The sequence below is a fragment of the Ranitomeya variabilis genome, chromosome 1 (assembly GCF_051348905.1).
Source record: "Ranitomeya variabilis isolate aRanVar5 chromosome 1, aRanVar5.hap1, whole genome shotgun sequence".
NCBI lineage: Eukaryota > Metazoa > Chordata > Amphibia > Anura > Dendrobatidae > Ranitomeya > Ranitomeya variabilis.
Window position 1 is genome coordinate 519,064,324 of NC_135232.1, and position 24,884 is coordinate 519,089,207.

Below are 24,884 nucleotides of genomic sequence, written 5' to 3' on the forward strand. Positions count from 1 at the left end.
GTGGTGTTGTAGTCCCTTACTGCTGAGCCTCTCATAAGGTCCTCACAACTGTTGTAGATGTTCTGTCTCTCTCTGTCCCCCAGATAGGATAGGACAAACCCATATGACCGGTGGCTTGAGGCGGTTTATAGGGACTCTATCACGCCCCAGCCTCTAAGGGGGTGCCACCTTGCCTCCTGGGTGTAGGGCAGACAGGTAACGTGAAATTAGCTGTCCTGCTGGTCTCTGGAGCAAGGCATAAAGGGTCGTTGCTCCCTCGGTGTTCCTGCTACCAGGATCCTGCGCCTCAGAAGGAGGCAGCCTGTGTAGGGCTGGTCCCCTTCTGGTGTCCACTCTTTTGCTACGACTTTTTTTCACCCTGTCTGCAATACAGTTCTCCTTCTGTGTTTCTTTCTGGGAGCTGCAGCTCTTAGGGCATGCACAGCTTCATGTCCTTCTCCCTCGATCTCTGACAGGATCCCACCTCTGTCAGGGACCAACTACCTGAGCGGAGCTCAGCCAGTAACTATCTAACTTTCCCTACAGGCAACCAGTTTAACCAATATGGGGATGACCTAATTAATAGGAGCAAAGCTCCCCCTGGTGGCCTGGAGTGTGAAATGTGTTGCATGCATGTTTGTGATACCTAAATGCAGTCGTCCTTCTTTGCCTCCAAACGTAATATCACTCTCCCCTAGAGGAAAATGACATTACTGCAATGACCAGGACCCTGGGGCGCTGCATATATATACAGCACAGGTGAAGTGGCACTATGCAGTGTATATATACAGGACAGAAGGATTGGTACTGTACAGTGTATATTCACAGGACAGGAGAAGTGGTACTGTGCAGTGTATATGTACAGCACAGGAGGAATGGTACGGTGCAATGTATATATACAGGACAGAAGTGGTACTGTGCAGTGTATATATACAGGACAGGAGGAGTGGTACTGTGCAGTGTATATATACAGGACAGGAGAAGTGGTAATGTGCAGTGTATGTATACAGGAGAAGTGGTACTGTGCAGTGTATATATACAGGAGAAGTGGTACTGTGCAGTGTATACATACAGGACAGAAGAAGTAGTACCGTGCAGTGTATATATACTGGATAGGAGGAGTGGTAATGTGCAGTGTATATACAGGACAGGAGAAGTGGTACTGTGCAGTGTATATATACAGGACAGGAGGAGTGGCAATGTGCAGTGTATATATATGGGACAGGAGAAGTGGTAGTGTGCAGTGTATATATACAGGACAAGAGAAGTGGTACTGTGCAGTGTCTATATACAGGACAGGAGAAGTGGTACTGTGCACTGTATGTTCACAGGAATGGGAGAAGTGGTTCTGTGCAGTGTACAGTATATATACAGGAGAAGTGGTACTGTGCAGTGTATATGTACAGCAAAGGAGGAATGGTATGGTGCAATGTATATATACAGGAAAGAAGTGGTACTGTGCAGCGTATATATACAGGACAGGAGGAGTGGTACTGTGCAGTGTATATATACAGGACAGGAGAAGTGGTACTGTGCAGTGTATGTATACAGGAGAAGTGGTACTGTGCAGTGTATATATACAGGAGAAGTGGTATTTTGCAGTGTATATATACAGGACAGGAGAAGTGTTACTGTGCAGTGTATATATACAGGACAGGAGGAGTGGTACTGTGCAGTGTATATATACAGGACATGAGAAGTGGTACTGTGCAGTGTATGTATAGAGAAGAAGTGGTACTGTGCAGTGTATATATACAGGAGAAGTGGTATTTTGCAGTGTATATATACAGGACAGGAGAAGTGGTACTGTGCAGTGTATATATACAGGACAGGAGGAGTGGTACTGTGCAGTGTAAATATACAGGACAGGAGGAGTGATACTGTGCAGTGTATATATACAGGACAGGAGGAGTGGTACTGTGCAGTGTATATATACAGGACAGGAGGAGTGGTACTGTGCAGTGTATATATACAGGACAGGAGGAGTGGTACTGTGCAGTATATATATACAGGACAGGAGGAGTGGTACTGTGCAGTGTATATATACTGGATAGGAGGAGTGGTAATGTGCAGTGTATATACAGGACAGAAGAAGTGGTACTATGCAGTGTATATATACAGGACAGGAGGAGTGGCAATGTGCAGTGTATATATATGGGACAGGACGAGTGGTAGTGTGCAGTGTATATATACAGGACAGGAGAAGTTGCACTGTGCAGTGTCTATATACAGGAAAGTAGAAGTGGTACTGTGCAGTGTATGTTCACAGGACAGGAGAAGTGGTTCTGTGCAGTGTATAGTATATATACAGGAGAAGTGATACTGTGCAGTGTGTATATATACAGGACATGAGGAGTGGTACTGTGCAGTGTATATATACAGGACAAGAGAAGTGGTACTGTACAGTTTATATATACAGGGCATGAGAAATGGTACTGTACATTGTATATATACAGGACCAGAGAAGTGGTACTGTGCATTGTATATAAACAGGAGAAGTGGTGCTGTGCAGTGTATATACACAGGACAGGAGAAGTGGTACTGTGTAGTGTATATATACAGGACAGAAGGAGTGGTACTGTGCAGTGTATATATTCAGAACAAGAGAAGTGGCATTGTGCAGTGTATATGTACAGCACAGGTGGATAGTTACTGTGCAGTGTATATATACAGGACAGGAGAAGTGGGTCTGTGCAGTGTATATATATATACAGGACAGTAGACGTGGTACTGTGCAGTGTATGTATACAGGACAGGAGAAGTGGTACTGTGCAATGTATATATACAGGACAGGAGGAGAGGTACTGTGCAGTGTATGTATAAAGGACAGGAGGAGTGGTACTGTGCAGTGTATATATACAGGACAGGAGAAGTGGTACTGTGTAGTGTATATATATGGGACAGGAGAAGTGGTACTGTGCAGTGTATATATACAGGACTGGAGAAGTGATACTGTGCAGTGTATATATACAGAACAAGAGAAGTGGTACTGTGCAGCGTATATATACAGGACAGGATGAGTGGGACTGTGCAGTGTATATATACAGGACAGGAGGAGTGGTACTGTGCAGTGTATGCATAAAGGACTGGAGGGGTGGTACCATAAAGGACTGGAGGAGTGGTACCGTGAAGAGTATATATATATATATATATATATATATATATATATATATATACAGTATATATATATATATATATATATATATATATATATATATACAGGTATACAGGAAAGGAGAAGTGACACTGTGCAGTGTATATATACACGACAGGAGGAGTGGTACTGTGCAGTATATATACAGAAGAAGGCCACATTCACATGTTCAGTATTTCACATCAGTATATGTAAGCCAAAACCAGAAGTAGGTGATAAATACAGAAGTGGTGACGTGTTTCTATTATACTTTTCCTCTGATTGTCCCACTCCTGGTTTTGGCTTACAAATACTGATGTAAACTACTGACTAAATACTGACCGTGTGAACGTGGACTTAATACAGGTACTCATTAGGGTGGAATCACACTAGCATATGGCATCGGATGTGATAGGCTAATGACCCTCGGCTCTTGCTTTGCTGCAAGCGTCATCCGAGTGTCAGTTCTCCAATCCTCTTGCAACAGAGAATCACAGCACAGGTGTGGAGGAGACAGAGAAATTAATTTATCCATCTCCTCAATGGTCTGACCTGCCGTGCATCAGACTGCAACATGTGCTGAGAAAAAAAATGACTGCACATGGACAGCAAGTGAGAAGAAAATCGTTCCACTTTTCTGGAAGAAAATGGAACCAATTTTTTTATACTCTTTATTGGCCTGTCACGATAATTTGAATATGCCATGTTTTGAGTATATACCTAAAAGGTCCATGGCTTTTCAGACACAAGCTGTGGGCTTTTCAGACCCCCCTCTTCACTCTGCCTAGAAAGCTCTGCTTCTCTCTTAGCCTGCTGGCAACTCCCTCCCCCCTGCTATGTAGTTGTAATGTGAGACCAGCATGCCAGCTCCACGGAGTAATTTTTATGGCTCTGTGCTACGAAAGCCTTTTTCTTCCTAAACCCCTCATCCCCCCTCCCACCTGATACTAGCTAAAACTGGTACAGCCATTTCCAAACTGCATGGGACTCTCTTGTTCTTGAAAAGTTATGTACAAGGGCACCGATCAGGGATAGCGATATAAGGGTTACATATTACGAATGTCCACCGAGAAATCTATAGCTCACCTATACCTACGCCATGTGTGTATACTTATAAGAATCCCCCTGACGTGGTGAGCATCATGATCATTGTGTCGTTCATCTCCGAGGTTCATACAGCAAGTTATGTAAAGAAATGGCTTGTCATAACTCTAAGAAAGGGGAGTATTCAGCCTCTGAGTGAGGTCACCACAGGGGGAGTGCCTTGGTTTTGGGCACGGGTATAACTGAGGGAGACATCAGTCTTCACGAGTCTTTTGTCCTGGGTCTCGCTGCGAGACAGATCTGTAATGCATCTGGATATATGTTCGCCCATCCCCCACAGCACATGGTCAGCCATGAGATGAAATGATATGAAGGAAATGTAAGTGTTTTTAAACTTTAATCCCATTTTATTTGCAATTGTACTGTACATATGCTACTTGTCTACTTTTATAATATCTTTTTATACTTCTGAAAATACTGCCTACCTTTTTTGGACTAAAATATATAAAATTACTAGCTTTGTTTCTCCTTGCTCTATAAAGTACTGTCACGTTCTCTGAAGTGAATTACACTACTAATCTTGGTTGGCTCCATCCCATTATTAATTAAGAAATCAAAGCTGGTGGCAGCAGATTTATCCTGTGCATTTGAGAGGCTTTGTAATGACGGACAGTGTTGATAATTATTGTTCCCACCTGAGTGGAAGTAGTTATATCGCCCTCGCTGCAGTGTGCCCATTAGCCAGTACAAAGTACCACATGGGCCAATAAAGAGTCCGACTCTTTTCTTTATTTATCAATTAGTCAGAGAGATAGATAGATACACACACATACATACATAATAAGAATAGATACTGAGAATTACACCATTTAGGCAGGACAGGAGAAGTATACACACCTCCGCAATATACCTTATATACTCGAATATAAGTCGACCTGAGTATAAGCCGAGGCACCTAATTTTACCACGAAAAACTGGGAAAACATATCGACTCGAGTATAAGCCGGGTATGCACTGTCCTTTCATCCCTATCCTGGTATGCATTGCTCTGCATCCGTGTCCTTGCATGCATGGCTCCCCATCCCCATCCTTGTATGCATGGCTCCTCATCCCTGTTCCTTGTATGCATGGCTCCTTATACCCTATCCTTGTATGCATAGTTCCTATAAAAAACAAACAAACACATCCTACTTACCTTCCCTGCTCGCCCTCGCAGCATCTCATTCCGTGGCCCCGCTCATTAACGTAATTAATATTCACTCCAAACCTATGGGAGTGGAGAGGGATGAATATTCATTACCTTAATGAGCAGGGACACATGATCGCTCGGCCTGAAGAGCTGCTGGCGCTGGAACGAGATGCAGCGAGGGCGCGCAGAGAAGGTAAGTAAGATGTGTGCTGGAAGCTGGCAGCTGCGGCTGTAACTGTGCGCACTATAAGAGAAATGAATATTCACTGCCAGCGTAGTAAATATTAATTTCTCTTTAGCAGCAGCACAGCCTTTAGCCGCAGTTGCCAGCTTCTGCCTCTGTTACTCGCTGCTCTGCTGCTCCCCATTCCCCGCCGTCTTTCTTGGACAATGACTCGTGTATAAGCCGAGGGGGGCAAAAAATGTGCTAAAAAACTCGGCTTATGCACGAGTATATACGGTATACTACAATCTATTATATATACAGCTGCATATTATATACCTTTTCAAGGAATATAGAGCGGTGTATATACTATATATTGTAGTGCAGAGATGTGGCAGGGTATATAGAGTAAATTCCACACTATATACACAGCGCTATACTATATAAACATCTCTACAATATATGCTATATATACAGTACATACAACTCTACAATATAATTAAAACAGCATTATGCCATATTATGATGTATACATCACATAGGAGACAAATATCACATAGTAGGCACTGAGGCTGATGTAGATAGGATAATTGTATATACAATATATATAGTTGATACTGTGACTGCTGTGTATAGTTGTTGTATTACCTATATATTGTATGTGATACTGTGACTGTTGTACATAGGTGAAATGACATAGGTGAAACTGATTATATATATATACTAGCTGTACTACCCGGCTTCGCCCGGGGTAATAACTGCTGTTAGCAAAATAGAATGTGTTAACAAAAATTTATTCTGCACAAAAAAACCACAAAACAAATCGATAGAAATGTAATTATTAAAAGGCAAAAACTAAGTTAATATAAGCATTTTGCAACATATATTTCAACACCAGAGATATTCCACACAGATTTAACTAAATTGGCCAAGTAATGTGAAGTAATCTTCTACTACTTATTCGAGAGCCTTTTGATAAACGACATTCTTAGTTTTTCCTTCAGGTGCAAAGACAAACAGATTTTTGGCTGTTCCAACTCTTGAACAGGCCACATAAAGTTGACCATGAGAAAAGCATGGAGATTGTAAATCTAAGCTAGCTGAAGAGCCCGGCGTTGCCTGGGCATAGTAAATATCTGTGGTTAGTTATAGCACCTCACTTCTCTTATTTTCCCATCACGCCTCTCATTTTCCCCATCACATCTTTCATTTTCCCCCTCACATCTCTCATTTTCTTCCTCACACCTCTCATTTTCCCCCTCACTCCTCTTATTTTCCCCCTCACTCCTCTCATTCCCCCCTAACACTTGTCATTTCGACCTCACATCTGTCATTTTCCGATCACTCCACTATTTTCCCTCACTCCTCTCATTTTGCACTCACACCTTTTCATTTTCACCTCACACCTCTCATTTTCACCTCAGTATATACATGTTTGTCATCTCCCTTATATATACTATACACCTGTATGTCATCTCCTGTATATAGTATATACCTGTATGTCATCTCCCCTGTATATAGTATATACCTGCTGTGTGTCATCTCCCCTGTATATAGTATATACCTGTATGTCATCTCCTCCTATATATAGTATATGCCTGTATGTAATCTCCTCCTGTATATAGTATATACATGTGTGTCATCTCACCTATATATAGTATATATATGTGTGTCATCTCCTCCTGTATATAGTATATACCTGTATGTCATCTCCTCCTATACATAGCATATACCTGTATGTCATCTCCTCCTGTATATACTATATACCTGTAGGTAATCTGCTCCTGTATATAGTATATACCTGTGTGTCATCTCCTTCTGTATATAGTATATACCTGTATGTCATCTCCTGCTGTATGTAGTATGTACCTGTATGTCATCTCCTCTATATAGTATATACCTGCTGTGTGTCATCTCCCCTGTATATAGTATATACCTGTATGTCATCTCCTCCTATATATAGTATATACCTGTATGTAATCTCCTCCTGTATATAGTATATACCTGTGTGTCATCTCACCTATATATAGTATATATCTGTGTGTCATCTCCTCCTGTATATAGTATATACCTGTATGTCATCTCCTCCTATACATAGCATATACCTGTATGTCATCTCCTCCTTTATATACTATATACCTGTAGGTAATCTGCTCCTGTATATAGTATATACCTGTGTGTCATCTCCTTCTGTATATAGTATATACCTGTATGTCATCTCCTGCTGTATGTAGTATGTACCTGTATGTCATCTCCTCTATATAGTATATATCTGTGTGTCATCTCCTGCATATAGTATATACCTGTGTCATCTCCCCTGTAAATAGTATATACCTGTGTGTCATCTCCTCCTGTATATAGTATATATCTGTATGTCATCTCCTCCTGTATTAGACCTCGTTCACACGTTATTTGGTCAGTATTTTTACCTCAGTATTTGTAAGCTAAATTGGCAGCCTGATAAATCTCCAGCCAACAGTAAGCCCACCCCCTGGCAGTATATATTAGCTCACACATACACATAATAGACTGGTCATGTGACTGACAGCTGCCGGATTCCTATATGGTACATTTGTTGCTCTTGTAGTTTTTCTGTTTATTAATCAGATTTTTATTTTTGAAGGATAATACCAGACTTGTGTGTGTTTTAGGGCGAGTTTCGTGTGTCAAGTTGTGTGTGTTGAGTTGCATGTGGCGAGATGCATGTAGCGACTTTTGTGAGATGAGTTTTGTGTGGCAACATGCGTGTAGCAACTTTTTCTGTGTCGAGTTGCATGTGACAGGTTAGTGTAGCAAGTTGTGTGCAGCAAGTTTTGCGCATGGCGAGTTTTGCGCGTGGCGAGTTTTATGTGTGGTGCCTTTTGAGTATGTGCAAGTTTTGTGTGAGGCAACTTTTGCATGTGTTGCAACTTTTGTGCATGTGGCAATTTTTCCGCGTGTGCAAGTTTTGCGTGTGGCGAGTTTTCCATGAGGTGAGTTTTGCGTGTGGCGAGTTTTGAGCTGCGACTTTTGTGTTTCAACTTTTATGTGGCGAGGTTGGTGTATGTGTGGTGAAATGTGCGCTGAGGGTGGTATATGTGTTTGAGCACGTGGTAGTGTGTGGCGCATTTTGTGTGTGTGTTCATATCCCCGTGGTGGTGTGGCGATTATCCCATGTCGGGGCCCCACCTTAGCAACTGTACAGTATATACTCTTTGGCACCATCTGTTGTGAATTAGACTTTTTTGGCTCCCTCTTGTGGTCACTAGTGATATGACTCTGGGATTGTCTTTCCTCAGTTTGGCACCCACCTGGGTCGTTAGTCCAGGGGTGTTGCTATATGAACTTCCTGAATCCTCAGTCTGGTGCCTGGCATAGTTGTAATCAGTCCTTTCTGTTTGCTCCTGTCTGCTGGCCCTGGTTCCTGCAAAATTAAGCTAAGTCCTGCTTCCTTGTTTTTTGGTTAATTGCTTTGCTCTTATTTTTTGTCCAGCTTGTACTAAATGTGATTCCTGATTTTGCTGGAAGCTCTAGGGGGCTGGTATTCTCCCCCCGGGCCGTTAGACGGTTCGGGGGTTCTTGAATATCCAGCGAGGAAATTTTGATAGGGTTTTTGCTGACAGTATAAGTCATCTTACTATATTCTGCTATTAGTCAGTGGGCCTCTCTTTGCTAAATACCTAGTTCATTCTTACGTTTGTCTTTTCTTCTTACCTCACCGTTATTATTTGTTGGGGGCTTGTATCCAACTTTTGGGGTCTTTTCTCTGGAGGCAAGAAAGGTCTATCTTTTCCCTTTTAGGGTTAGTTAGTTCTCCGGCTGGCGCGAGACGTCTAGAACCAACGTAGGCACGTTCCCCGGCTGCTGCTATTTGTGGTGCTAGGATTAGATATATGGTCAGCCCAGTTACCACTGCCCTATGAGCTGGTTTTTTGTGTTTGCAGACTTAGTATTTACTTCTGAGACCCTCTGCCATTGGGGTCATAACAGTATGCCAGGCCAAAGTTGAATGTTTAATGCATTGCAGAAGTGGGATAATAAGAAAGGAAATTCTGAGTTTTTTTTTTTTTTTTCCTCTCTTTCTTCCTCCCCTTTACCTCTGAGTGGCTTAAGCTTGCTGCAGACATGAATGTCCAGACTTTAATTACAAGTGTGGATCAGCTTGCTGCTCGTGTGCAGGGCATACAAGATTTTGTTACCAGTAGTCCAATGTCTGAACCTAAAATACCTATTCCTGAACTGTTCTCTGGAGACCGATTTAAGTTTAGGAATTTCAGGAATAATTGTAAATTGTTTCCAGGTTCTGGCGATCCTTTTGTGCTAAGATGGGCATTGATTTGTCATTTTCGTCTGCCTTTCATCCTCAGACTAATGGACAAACGGAGCGAACTAATCAGACTCTGGAGGCTTATTTGAGGTGTTTTGTTTCTGCAGATCAGGATGATTGTGTGACCTTCTTGCCGTTGGCTGAGTTTGCCCTTAATAATCGGGCTAGTTCCGCTACTTTGGTTTCGCCATTTTTCTGCAACTCTGGTTTCCATCCTCGTTTTTCCTCGGGACATGTGGAACCTTCTGACTGTCCTGGGGTAGATTCTGTGGTGGATAGGTTGCAGCAGATTTGGAGTCATGTGGTGGACAACTTAAAGTTGTCACAGGAGAAGGCTCAGCGTTTTGCCAACCGCCGCCGCGGTGTGGGTCCCAGACTTCGTGTTGGGGATTTGGTATGGCTGTCTTCTTGATTTGTTCCTATGAAGGTCTCCTCTCCTAAATTTAAGCCTCGCTTTATCGGTCCTTACAAGATATTGGAAATCCTTAATCCTGTGTCCTTTCGCTTGGATCTTCTGGTGTCGTTTGCCATTCACAACGTGTTCCATAGGTCTTTGTTGCGGCGGTACGTTGTACCTGTGGTTCCTTCTGTTGAGCCTCCTGCTCCGGTGTTGGTTGAGGGCGAGTTGGAGTACGTGGTGGAGAAGATCTTGGATTCTCGTCTCTCCAGGCGGAGGCTTCAGTATCTGGTCAAGTGGAAGGGCTATGGTCAGGAGGATAATTCCTGGGTGGTTGCCTCTGATGTGCATGCGGCCGATTTAGTTCGTGCCTTTCACGCTGCTCATCCTGATTGCCCTGGTGGTCTTGGTGAGGGTTCGGTGACCCCTCCTTAAAGGGGGGGTACTGTTGTGAATTAGACTTTTTTGGCTCCCTCTTGTGGTCACTAGTGATATGACTCTGGGATTGTCTTTCCTCAGTTTGGCACCCACCTGGGTCGTTAGTCCAGGGGTGTTGCTATATGAACTTCCTGAATCCTCAGTCTGGTGCCTGGCATAGTTGTAATCAGTCCTTTCTGTTTGCTCCTGTCTGCTGGTCCTGGTTCCTGCAAAATTAAGCTAAGTCCTGCTTCCTTGTTTTTTGGTTAATTGCTTTGCTCTTATTTTTTGTCCAGCTTGTACTAAATGTGATTCCTGATTTTGCTGGAAGCTCTAGGGGGCTGGTATTCTCCCCCCGGGCCGTTAGACGGTTCGGGGGTTCTTGAATATCCAGCGTGGAAATTTTGATAGGGTTTTTGCTGACCGTATAAGTCATCTTACTATAGTCTGCTATTAGTCAGTGGGCCTCTCTTTGCTAAATACCTAGTTCATTCTTACGTTTGTCTTTTCTTCTTACCTCACCGTTATTATTTGTTGGGGGCTTGTATCCAACTTTTGGGGTCTTTTCTCTGGAGGCAAGAAAGGTCTATCTTTTCCCTTTTAGGGTTAGTTAGTTCTCCGGCTGGCGCGAGACGTCTAGAACCAACGTAGGCACGTTCCCCGGCTGCTGCTATTTGTGGTGCTAGGATTAGATATATGGTCAGCCCAGTTACCACTGCCCTATGAGCTGTTTTTTTGTGTTTGCAGACTTGGTATTTACTTCTGAGACCCTCTGCCATTGGGGTCATAACAGCCATCGCTCTCATTCTTTAAGTCCCCCTTGTTCACATCTGGCAGCTGTTAATTTGCCTCCAACACTTTTCCTTTCATTTTTTCCCCATTATGTAGATAGGGGCAAAATTGTTTGGTGAATTGGAAAGCGCGGGGTTAAAATTTCACCTCACAACATAGCCTATGACGCTCTCGGGGTCCAGACGTGTGACTGTGCAAAATTTTGTGGCTGTAGCTGCGACGGTTCAGATGCCAATCCCGGACATACATACACACACACATACATACACACATTCAGCTTTATATAATATATATATATATATATATATATATATATATATATATATATATATATATACAGTATATACATACTGTGATTGGATGAGTCACCCGCCAGGGCTGTGGGGTACTTGATAAAACCAGTAGGAAGCACCTTTAAGAAGGTGCAAACTATTTACAAAACAGTTTGTGAATCATTCACCGTCCATGATTCAAATGTCCTTGAAGCGAAACGGAACTCTGTAAACAGAGGATCCCTTTAAGCGAGGGACCCCTTTAAATGGAAACCTGGTCAGGTTTATTAAACTTTTAAATTGTAACAGTCATTTTAAACTTTCAGCAATAATGGGTTAACTTCCACCTATTTACAGTCATGTTCAAACTTGCAAGCAAAACTGTTTATCTTCTTTGCCAGCGTAGCTCTGGAAGGTGGATACTGTTTCCTGACTGGGAAAAGCTTTCTGCAAATGTCACAACAGGTGACGCAAATGATTTTAGTTCAGTGTCTGGGGTCTGATGGCTCTTCATATCTCTTTTCTAATACTTTGCTTGCTGGGCCAGGGGTTGCTGTTTCCCTATAACAGAGTCATGGTCCCAGAGAACGTTGTAATAGCCCCAACCAGGTCGGGGGTCTGATGGTGCTAGGAGCGGGCCTACCAGTGACTTGTCGGTCTGCAGCGTGGCACAGTCAGGGGCCGCGGTAAGATCATTCACTGGAACGGGGTCAGTAGCAGTTGCGGGAGCGGGGTCAGTCACCAGGGCAGGGTTGTTCTTCATACCTGCTTCAGATGCGGTCCCTCCGGTAACAATCTGCTCCTCTGCTGGGGTCAGGATCACTTGTTGCGGTGCCTGGTCAGCGGGCTGCAGGGCCTTGTGCTGCGGAGTTGTCATCTCCGTTTGCAGCATCTCGCTTTCCGGTGGTGTCTTACTTTCTGGCTCCGTCGGGGTTGTGAGCGCTGGTGGTAAATTTTGTCACAGTGCAGTCGTCATCTTTTGATCAGGGACTACTTTCATGCGGTCACCGCTGTCATCTGGGTCCGCAGGAGTCGTCGGGCCAGCTCCTCCATCTCTCTCTGCAGGAGGTCTGGGCTCATCGTCGGTGACGGGTGCAGTTCTTGCAGGTCCTGGCTGGGAGAGTCCTCTTGATCCATCCCACGCTCTGGGGTCCGCTCACCTCCCTCCGCCATGATGATTCCCAGTTCTTCCTCCTTCCTCACATCACAGTGCTGGCAGGGGGCGGCATGATCTTCGGGCCGCTCTGCTGGACCCACCCACGATGGCACACCCTTCTTCTCCGGCGCTCCTTGTGGCACTGTAATGGCGGCAGTTTTGGTGGCAATTTTGGCGGTATTTCACAATGCACACTCTCTCAATAAAGCACAGTTCAGGCACATTCTTTTAGGCGCACATCACCCGATTTGCTGGGTCAGTCCATCCTGTTCTTGACGCCAAGATGAGTCGCCCGCCAGGGCCGTGGGGTACTCGGTACCGGGCCCTGCAGTTCACAGTTCAACACTGCAAAGCCTGCCCCCAACATGACATTACCGCCCTCCTGATGCGATAGCATCTGGGCTCCATCTAGTATATACTGTATATATATATATATATATATATCATACACACACACACACACACCGCAGTGTCACCTATGGTATATAGGTATATAGAGAATATACACGTCAGTAGCAGTGTTGCCTATATAGTGTATATAGACTGCTGTACATACATTGTACAGGTGATACTATGATTATATACAGCAATAGCAGCCAGTATCACCTATATATTGTAAAAACAGCAGTCTGTTTACATTATGTAGGAGATACTGCTACTGATGTGTATATACATTATATATAGGCGATACTGCTGTGTGTATATACTGTATATATATATATATATATACATGCACACAGCAGTATCGTCTATATAACGTGTATACACATCAGTAGCAGTGTTGCCTATATAATGTATATAGACTGCTGTACAAACACTATATAGGTGATACTATGATTATATACACTGCACATAAACCCAGACTCATAATGAAAAGGCGGCCAGAGATAATATCTCGGCCCCTATATCCACCACTCCCAATGAGACATGTACTGTACCAATACAGGAGGACAACTGGAGTGTTTAGAAAACATAAGTTCAAAGTTTATTACAAAAATACATTAAAAATGACACACTAAAAGACACCAAATGAAAACTCCAGAAGATAGCATCAGTGCCGGTATCCTTGGTTAGCAGCAGTTGTCACAGTATATAGATTAAATAACATATAAAAATACCAAAAAACAAGGATCCCCCAAAAAGGACCAAAATACAATGCCCGCCTCTATATCTCTTTATTCAAATGTACCGCCCAGTAAGGCTTAAGCAATAAAAGTCTGGCCATAAATTAGTCCAAAGTGAGGGTAGGTATAGAGAGTGTCCATTGGAGAAGCATAAGTGAAAAACCCACAGGTGTACAAAAGCCCCCTTATATATTGTATATACAGCAGTCTGTATACATTATATAGGCAATACTGTTACTGGTGATGTGTATATGTTATATATAGGGGGATACTGCTGTGTGTGTATATACAATGGGTGGCGCTCACAGCAAGCTGGCACTGACAACCATAGAGGTCTGTAGGAGACCTCAGGTTGTCATGCCAACACACCGGTGACCCGCGATCAAATGAGGGGGGTCACTGGTGTGCGTATTTCCGGTCCGATGGCCGGAAGCACGATTTAAATGCCGCTGTCAGAGTTTGACAGTGATATTTAACTGGTTAGTATCCACAGCTATTGCGGGCACATATCAGCTGTTCAAAACAGCTGACATGTCCCCGGAAAGATTTGGGTTCACCGCCGGAGCCCACATCAAAGGGAGGGACTCCGACATCGGCGTAAATGTACGTCCAATGTCAGTAAGGGGTTAATGATGGCAGGATCATACGCAACAAGCACCTTTCACCTATTGTGTCTCCCCCTATTTCCCTATAGATCGTAAACTTGCGAGTAGGGCCCTCACTCCTCCTGTAACTGTTGAACTATACGCTACTTTGTTTTTATTGTCTGTACATGTCCCCACTTAATTGTAAATGCTGTGGAATATGTTGGCGCTAAATAAATAAAAAAGTTATTAAAGCTATCTTCAGAGTAAAAGGGGGATATACTTTGAGGAATCTAAGGATCAACACAAGTTATAGTTTGCTTCACACATGTTTATTTACTCCTTGTGTCCATATGTGGTTTTGCTGCCTTTAGTCTGAGTCAACAATGTGCACTTTCAAGTAAGAACATAGAAAACCATTGCATGAACAAGTGTGTCCAAAGTTTTGACTGGTATTTCTCCTTTACAGCAAATGTAATTCTATTGAATTAATTTGACAGACCTAATTATCTTATACTTGGAGCAGTTTCAATCAGGCACATATCGCAAGTTGAGGAAGTGATAATGAAGAAAAAAACAAAACAATTCCTGAATTGCTGGTTTTTGTTTACTCTGCCCTCCAAAAATTGATATAGGAAGCGAACTAAAAAATTTTATGTGCAGAAAAGGGTACCAATCAAAACTTCAACACGTTCGGCAAAAAACAAGCCATAACATGACTCTTGGCAGAAATATAGAAAAATTATAGCTCTTAGAATATGGCAATGCAAAAAAATTTTTTAGTGTGTGGAAGCAGTCAAATATAAAAACCCGATATAAATCTGGTAGCGCTGTAATCGCACCGACCCGAAGAATAAATCACTTATAGCGTGCAAGTAAAAGCGTAAAAAATAAATAAAACTAATTCTCAACCTGCTGTTGATTTGTTTATTGTGCCTTCCAAAAATCGCAGTAAGGCTTGTCGCACATTTATCCTTCATTCTGCATTGATTGCTTACACCAGGTTTTCCATGTAAATCTGTGAAATACGCAATTCAGACAGAACCACAGGTAAATGATTCCCTATAATGAGGCAGATGGAGGCACTGTGTACACCATCTGGCCTATGATCCGGCGGTGTCCGTCTTTTTAGGCGAGTATAAAAGGACACCACAGTTTTGTGTACATCTGAAAAGAAGGACAACGCTGAACAGAAGCCAGACAGAGTCCAGAGTAACTCTGCTGCTTCATTATAGGGAATGCATTCGTCAGGGTTTCATGTGAATCACGTCATTCGGAGATTTAAAGCTCATACTCTTCTGTGTTTAAATCGGATGAGTGCAATCTGATAAAATCAGAGTGCAATCTGACTAATGTTATTGAATAATTATGTGTTCATCTGCAATTTTTGTCTCAGCTTGGATAGGACTGAGAAAACATTTGCGGCATGCTGTGAGTGACTGCATGTATTGGACAAGACTTGTCAATGCAAGTCAATGGGCGCAATTAAAAGGAAAAAAAATTGCACAGCACACAGACCATGCATGTGCTGTCTGATTTTTACCCACCCATGTCATAGAAAACCCAACATTTCATCAGCCAAGTTTATTAAATTCACAGCGTGAACCGTAAGGGTAGAATAGATATAAAGATGTCAGTGACATATATAATTAGTGCAGTGTGTGTAGTTTACTGTACATGTATTTAGCTAATAAATTAATAAAAGAAAACAATGTTGGGGGATTCACCTTAACTTTATTCACCAGCTAAGGGAAAGCAAACAGCTGAGAGCTGGTCTTAATAGTCTTGGAAGGGGGCAATAGCCATGGATCTTCCCAGGCTATTAATGTCAGCTGACAGATGTCTGCATAGTCTTTACTGGTTATTAAAAAGGGGGACTCCCCAAAAAAATGACATGGGGTATCCCTATTTTTAATTACCAGCAAAAACTAAGCAGGCAGCTGCGGGCTAATATTAGTAGGCTGGGAAGGGGCCATGGATATTGATCCTAGACTAATAGCACCAGCCATCAGCTCCCCTACAAATGGTGCATCCAATTCTGGTGCTTAGCCTCAGCTCTTCTGGCTTAGCTTGGTGCATTGACATGCAGGGAAATGGTTTTGGAGTTGATGTCAGCTTCATAATGTCAGTTGACATTAAGCTCATGGGATAGTAATGTAGAGGCGTCCATGAGATGCCTCCATTGCTAACCCCATAAGTTTAAAGCAAAAAAAACACACAGAGAAAAGTCCCTTATTTGTAAAAAGCACTTCCTGATCTTTTTTACCCATTTATTACTTTTAATAAATTAAATATTCCAAAGGGGTGCGCTGTAAAACACCCACAATGATCCTCAACTCTACTACATCCGGATGGTGTGTTTAGCTGTGAAATTTTTCAAAATGCAAGCAGTGACGTTAGTAAGGTTATCGCAGTTCATAGCTGATCTCCTCCGGTCACCTTACGGATGTCACCGCTCGACACTGCAGGCTTTTTCTCACTCTACCTTCAGCATGTTCTGGCTGGCTTGCTGAGTGGTCACTCATGTCTCTGCTCAGCGCACCATATATATAGATGTAGCAGAGTTGGAGATCGTTGATGGATGTAGGATGGATTTACGGTGGACCCCTATGGAATATTTTATTTTTAAAGGTAATAACTGGATAAAAGAGGGTCAGTGAGTGTGCTGTACAAATAAAGGACTTTTCTCTATTTTTTACGGGGTCTTAAAGGGACTCTGTCACCTGAATTTGGAGGGAACAATTTTCAGCCATAGGGGCGGGGTTTTCGGGTGTTTGATTCACCCTTTCCTTACCCGCTGGCTGCATGTTGGCTGCAATATTGGATTGAAGTTCATTCTCTGTCCTCCGTAGTACATGCCTGCACAAGGCAATCTTGCCTTACGCAGGCGTGTACTATGGAGGACAGAGAATGAATTTCAATCCAATATTGCAGCCAGCATGCAGCCAACGGGTAAGGAAAGGGTGAATCAAACACCCGAAAACCCCGCCCCTATGGCTGAAAATTGTTCCCTCCAAATTCAGGTGACAGAGTCCCTTTAAAGACCTCTCTTCATTACTAACACCCGTGGCTTGATGTCAGTGAACATTACAAAGCTGACATCAACTCCAAAATCATTACCCAACTTGCCAACACACCATGGCAAGCATCTAATGAATGCGCCATTTTTGGAGTAGCTGATGGCTGTTGCTATTAGTCTGGGAGGGGGCCAATATCCAGGAACCATTCCTAGCTTCCTAATATCAGCCTGCAGCTGTATGTTTAACCTTTGCTAGATATTTAAAATAGGGGGTCCCCAAATCATTTTTTGGGGTTCCCCCCTTTCTAACAACCAGTAAAGGCTACACATACAGCTGTGAGCTGATATTAATAGCATGGGAAGATCCATGGATATTGCCCCCTTCCCAGACTATTAAGAATAGCTCTCAGCTGTTTGCTTTCCATTAGCTGGTTAATAAAAGTAAGGGAAATCCCATGACTTTTTTTTATTTATTTATTAGCTAAATACAAACATAGAAAAGTACACATGCAAAGCACTGATTGCATATCTCACTGACATATATCTATCTATCTATCTTTACATGACAGAGACTTAATGTATGTAAAACCTGATATTAAAAACGCATTGCATACGGTTTGCATACACATGTCATATCGATGTCATACGAAGGTAGGTGAGAAAAATTGCATTGTGCTCTTATGACACTCATGCTACTTTTCAGGAACAACAATTTTATTTACGCTAATGAATGCGAGCTCTTAGATAAAAACTCTGATGCAAGTGCTCAGTGTAGAGCCCAGTATAAATATGATCCAAATTTTTACGTAAAATGTTCCCAATAAAAGCTTCAACTCAATTCACAAAAAAGCAAGTCCCCATTCATTTCCATCATCTGTAAATGGAAATATAAGGGACTTCCATGTTACTGGTAGCACAAAAACTCTGGGAAAGCAAAATAACTCCTCAACCCCCTAAAAGAAATCCAGCGAATTCTGCGCTCCCACATCTAAATGCCCTTTTCCCTTCTGAGCATTTCTGCAGTGATAAGAGTCCACTAAATTTATGGCGTCCTTGTCTCCAGAAACACAAGCTGGGCAAAATGTATGGGCACTACAATGTACTGTGCTCTACAACAGCACATTTGCAATTTTCACTCAGCAACATCAATTGCTGCTTGTTTCTGGAAAACAGCCATAGAGTTAAAATTGTCATTACACCTGTTAATAAATTCCCAGAGGGGTGACATTTCCAAAATGGTGTCACTTGAGGGGGAATTCAGCTCTTCTGTCACTTAGGGGCTCTGTATATAGAGTACACAAACTATTCTATGAAAATTTGTTCTCCTCTGGAGTCTTGCTATGTTGCTAAGCAGTATAGTACAGCCACATACAGTATGGGGTATTGCCTTGTTTAGCAGAAATTGTGTGACAATTTTACCCATGTACGCTTGTGAAAATATAAAATCTGGGGCTAAAACAAAATTTTTGTAGAAAAAATGTAATTATTTTTTTTCTTCATTCCCCAATGGTCAAAAATTCTGTGAAATACCCGTGGTGTCAATATAATCACTGCACCCTTAGATGAATTCATTGAGAGGTGTAGTTTGTAAAATGGGGTCACTTATGGGGGAATTTCAGCTGTTCGTGCACCTCAGGGGCTCTGCCAATGTGACATGGCACCCTCAAATTATAACAGCAAAATCTGCACTACAATATCGCGCTCTTTCCCTTCTGTGTTTTCCACTGTGCCTGAAAAGCATTCCTTGATTACATGTAGGGTATTGGCACACTCAGGAAGAAATTGCACAACAAATGGAGATCTGTTTTTTCCTGGTAGCCCTTATAAAAATTAAAAACATGGAGATAAAACAACATTTTAGTGGTAAAAATTTAATTTTTCTTTCTTCAGTCCCAATGGTATAAAATTCTGTGAGAACATGTGGTGTCAATATGCTCACTGCACCCCTACATGAATTCATTGAAGGGTGCAGTTTGCAAAGTGGGGTCACTTATGTTGGCGTCTGCATTCCTGGCACCTCACGGGATCTATGTAACATAGAACCCTCAAACCATTCCAGAAAAATTTACACTCCAATATGGTGTTTCTGCCATTCTGAGCTTTGCAATGTGCCTCAAAATTAGTTTTTTCTACCACATGTGGGGTGTTTACATACTCAGGAAAAATTGCAGAACAAATTATAGTGTTCGATTTCTCTTATTACCTCTTCTGAAGATTAAAAACTTGGGGCCGAAGCAACATTTTTCTGCATTTTTTCATTTTTCAGCCTAATGTTATACAATTCTGTGAATCGCCTGAATTTTAAAAATGCTCAACGGAATGCCTAGGTGAATTTCTCAAGAGGTGTTGTTTCCAAGATGGGGTCACTTGTTGGGGCTTCTACTGCTTCGGCACGTCAGGAGCTTTTCAAATGTGAAATGGCATCCGCTATCTATTCCAGCAAAAATCGCACTCCAAAATTCAAATGGCCCTTGAGAAAATGAAAAATGTCAGGCAAAAAAACAATTTTAGAGGGAAAAATATATTCTTTCATTTTAACAGTTCAATGTTATAAAACTATGTGAAGCACCTGTGGGTTCAAGGTGCTTACCACAGCTATAATAAATTCCTTGAGGGGTGTAGTTTCCAAAATTGTGTCACTTATGGGTGATTTTCACTGTTGAGGCACATCAGGGCTTCTGCAAATGCAACATGATGTCCAATATCTATTCCAGCCAATTTTGCACTTTAAAAGTTAAATGGTGCTCCTTCCCTTCTGAGCCCTGCTGTGCGCCCAAAAAGCAGTTTTACATCACATATGGGGTATCAGTGTACTCAGGAAAAATTGTACAAAAAATTGTACAGACCATTCTATCCTGTTACCCTTGTGGAAATGAAAATTTTGGAGCTAAAGCAATATTTTTGTGGGAAAAAGTAAAATTTTTTATTTTCCTTTCCACGCGGTTTTAATTCATGTGAAGCTCCTAAACGGTTCATAAACTTTTTGAATTTGGTTTACAGCATTTTGAGGGAGGGGTTTAGGGTTGAGCGAAACGGATTGGACAAATTCAAAAATCGCCGACTTTCGGCAAAGTCGGGTTTCATCAAACCTGACCTGATCCTAGTGTGGGATCAGCCATGCGGTTGGCGATCTGCGCGCCAAAGTCGCATTTCGTATGACACTTTCAGCGCCATTTTTCAGCCAATGAAGGAGGACGCAGAGTGCGGGCAGCGTGATGACATAGGTCTCGGTCCCCACCATCTTAGAGAAGGGCATCACAGTGATTGGCTTGCTTTCTGCGGCATCACAGGGGCTATAAAGGGGCATGCACACTGACCGCCATCTTACTTCTGCAGGTCTTAGCAAAGGGAGAGGTTGCTGCAGCTTCATCAGAAGAAGGGATATAGTTAGGGAGGGAAGATTAACCCCCAAACCGCTTGTGCTGTAGCGATTTCCACTGTCCAACACCACCTTTTTTTTGCAGGGACAGTGGAGGCTATATTTTTGTGCATCAGCTCTGTAGCTTATTAGGCTGCCTTATAAGGCTCCCTGATAGCTGCATTGCTGTTTGCACCGCTGCTGTGCAAACCAACTGTTTTTTTTAAAAGCAAAAATCCTGTTGCTCCTTTCTGCACAGTTATCTTGTTTATTTGTCCACACTTTTGTGTGCAGTAGTCCTTTTTATTGCTGCCATACTTGTCCTGAGATCATTGTAGGGAGATTAAAATTGTACTACAGTCCTTGTATTTTTTCATATATCTTCCAGCCACTTTCTGCCACTTACATTGTGTTGTTTTATACACTGGGCCTGAGTTTTGGTTCAGTATCCAAGAAAAAAAGTGAGATTCAAATTCTCACAAAGTGGATATACTTCAGTCCTGTTAGTTTGTCGTATATCAGCCAGCCACTTTCTGCCACGTACATTGTGTTGTTTTATACACTGGGCCTGAGTTTTGGTTCAGTCTCCAAAACAAAAAGTGAGATTCAAATTCTCACAAAGTGGATATACTTCAGCCCTGTTAGTTTTTCGTATATCAGCCAGCCACTTTCTGCCACTTACATTGTGTTGTTTTATGCACAGGGCCTGAGTTTAGGTTCAGTCTCCCCCCAAAATAGGGGGATTTAAATTCTCAACAAGTTTATATACAACTTCTACCTTGTTTTACAGTACCATATAACGGTTGTTATTTTGGTTAGATTTTCCCAAAAATGAGGAAGTCTGGTAGAAGAGCCCGTCGGCGGTGGTTGCCAGCTGGTAATGATGGTGGTGGTGGTAGTGGCAAAAGCACAATAGCACCTAAGGCCCACATGGCTGAGTATGCCTTGCGTATCCTAAAAAGGGACACCCGGATTATCAAAATGATGACCAATGACGATTACTGGTTGGCCTGCCTCCTGGATCCACGATATAAAGGAAAATTGCAAAATATCATGCCACATGAGAACCTTGAGCAAATATTGGCTACCAAACAAGCAACTCTTGTAGACCATTTGGTTCAGGCATTCCCAGCACACAGCGGTGATGATGGTTCTCACACGAGCCGTAGGGGGCAACATGGCAGAGGTGTTAGAGGTGCACAAATCCGAAGTGGCATTGGACAGAGGGGTTTTATGACCAGGTTGTGGAGTGATTTCGCAACGACCGCTGACACGACAGGTACTGCTGCATCGATTCAAAGTGACAGGACACAGCATTTGTCCAGTATGGTTACGAACTACTTTTTCTCCCTTATCAATGTTCTCCCTCACAGGTCATTCCCCTTTGATTACTGGGCATCTAAAATAGACACCTGGCCTGAATTGGCAGAACATGCATTACAGGAGCTCACTTGCCATGCTGCTAGTGTGCTATCAGAAAGAGTCTTCAGTGCTGCTGGTTCAATACTGACCGAAAAAAGGACACATCTGGCTACCCGAAATGTTGATGATCTAACCTTCATTAAAATGAACCAATCATGGATTTCAAATTATTTGGCCCCACCTTCCCCTGCTGACACATAGCTTGCCTGAAAAATGTCTTGCTTTTGGCCTCCTCTTACTGACTTCTCCAATTCCTCCATTTGCAGCTGCTGAATGTCCACCATAGGCCATTTTTATACCTCCCTAAATGGGCTCACTGCCCCCACAGGGCCGTGGTCACCACCTGGCGCAAGCACCCGTGCGAGTGCCGTTTGCCTGGACAGGTGGGTGGGCCCACTCTTGGGCAACGGCACTGGCACAGGGTCCCTCATAATACAATGAAGTGTCTCTGACGGTGGTGGTGCACAACCAACGTCAGACACACCATCGTAATATGAGGGGCCCTGTGCCAGTACCGCCGTCCATGAGAGAGTGTTCCCCCCAGCTCAAACAGTGCTCTACCACTTGCAATACTTACCTCTACCTGCTCCACCACTGTGTAGTCTGTGCTGTTAAATCCTTCAATGGCACTGCCAATACAAATTTGTTGAAATGATAGATGATAGTTAAAATATACAGGGGCCCTGGCCTCCATTTAGACCAGTTAATACTTTGCGCCTGCTACCACTGTCTACTACTCAGCAGAGGAGCCCACCCCTGTACCTAGCCTTGCCACCTGTTTATTTATGAACAATTTTTTGGCAGTTAGCCCACTTTATTATTTGGGCCTACTAACTGTGTCTGCCACTCATTACAGTTGTCCTCCACTGAACAAAGCAATGCCGCCTGTTTAGTCCTGTTACCAATTTTGAACTGCATTTAGCCTACTTTATTATTTGGGCCTACTAACTGTGTCTGCCACTCATTACAGTTGTCCTCCACTGAACAAAGCAATGCCGCCTGTTTAGTCCTGTTACCACATTTGAACTGTATTTAGCCCACTTTATTATTTGGGCCTATATCTGTGTTTCCTCCTCATCCTGCCCTTTGCCCAGCCACTGCTAGATGAGTCTGCTGGTACATTGACCCAGACCACTACATTCCAATTGCACTCTACACAGCCAGAATCTGACCCTGCTGAAAGTCAGGTTCCCCTTCTTGCATACTATACCACCTTACACGGGGACAAAGAGGAAGGTGCAGATGAAAGTGCAGGTTCCTTCATCAGGTGGGGGGCATACTCGTTGGCGACGTCACTGGCACAGGGCCCCTCATAGTAGGCAAAAGTGTCTCTGCCGGTGGGAGGCGCCACCCGCTGTCAAACACACCGCCGTACTATGAGGGGCCCTGTGCCAGTGCCAATGCCAATGAGTGGGCCCCCTGCTTGCTCAGGATCACAGCACTTGCAAAGTTGAAATACTTACCTCTCCCTGCTCCACCGCCGTGACGTATTCCGCGTTTCCTGGCCCCACGAAAATCTTGAGCCAGCCCTACCCCCCACAACTTTAGCCAAATGACCCCCAGTTTTCAATGCCTAACTATTATTATAAAGTAAATTAAGATTGACAAGCTTCAGTAACAAGAATTGATTTTTTTTGCATTAAAATGGGCACTGTAGGTGTTTTCCTGTCCTCCACTCACTGCCGACTTTGATTCCCCATTGACTTGCATTGGGTTTCGTGTTTCAGTCGGCCCCTGTCTTTTCGCAATAATCGGCCGATTTCACCCGACCCGACTTTTGACAAAGTCGGATTTCGCGAAACCCGACTCGATCCGAAAAAAGTAAAAGTCGCTCAACTCTAGAGGGGTTTAGTTTTTAGAATGGTGTCACTTTTGGTATTTTTTGTCATATAGGCCCCTCAAAGTCACTTGAATTAGGATGTGGCCCCCCAAAAAATTGGTTTTGTAAATTCTGTTGGAAAAAATTGCTGATTACTTTTTAACCCTTATAACTTCCTTGCAAAAATTATGATTAAAAAAAATTATGCTGATGGAAAGTAGACATATGGGAAAAAGTTATTTATTACCTATTTTGTGTGGTATAAATGCTATATTACATATATCTGGTGTAAGGGCATAACAATTCAAAGTGTGAAAATTGTAACATTTTAAATTTTTTTTGTAAAATTTGCGATATTTTCATAAATAAACCCAAATCACACCGAGCAAAATTCATCACTATCATGAATTACAACATGTCATGAAAAAACAATCTCAGAATTACTGGGATATGCGTAAGTGTTCCAGTGTTAGTGAAAACAGGCTTCAAGGTAAAGGAGTTAATCAATAGTTAAGTGGGCAGACAATGGAACCATATTTAGTAGTAGAGATGAGAAAACCTTTTTACATTGGAATTCGCCAGCTTTGTCAAATTTTTTCCAAAAATTCAAATTACAGGAAATTGATTCACACAAAATTAGAAGTACTCGATAGCCTGAAAAGACATGCAAGTTTTTTATGCAATCACAGCCTTGATAATGTCAAAGCAAC

At 42.7% G+C, this 24,884-nt stretch overlaps 1 protein-coding gene across 2 annotated transcripts in view; it reads right to left on the reverse strand.

Annotated features, from left to right (window-relative positions):
• Positions 1 to 24,884, reverse strand: part of SPMAP2 (sperm microtubule associated protein 2) — a 307,731-nt gene that overhangs the window by 65,056 nt on the left and 217,791 nt on the right. The gene's annotated exons all lie outside the window — the stretch shown is intronic.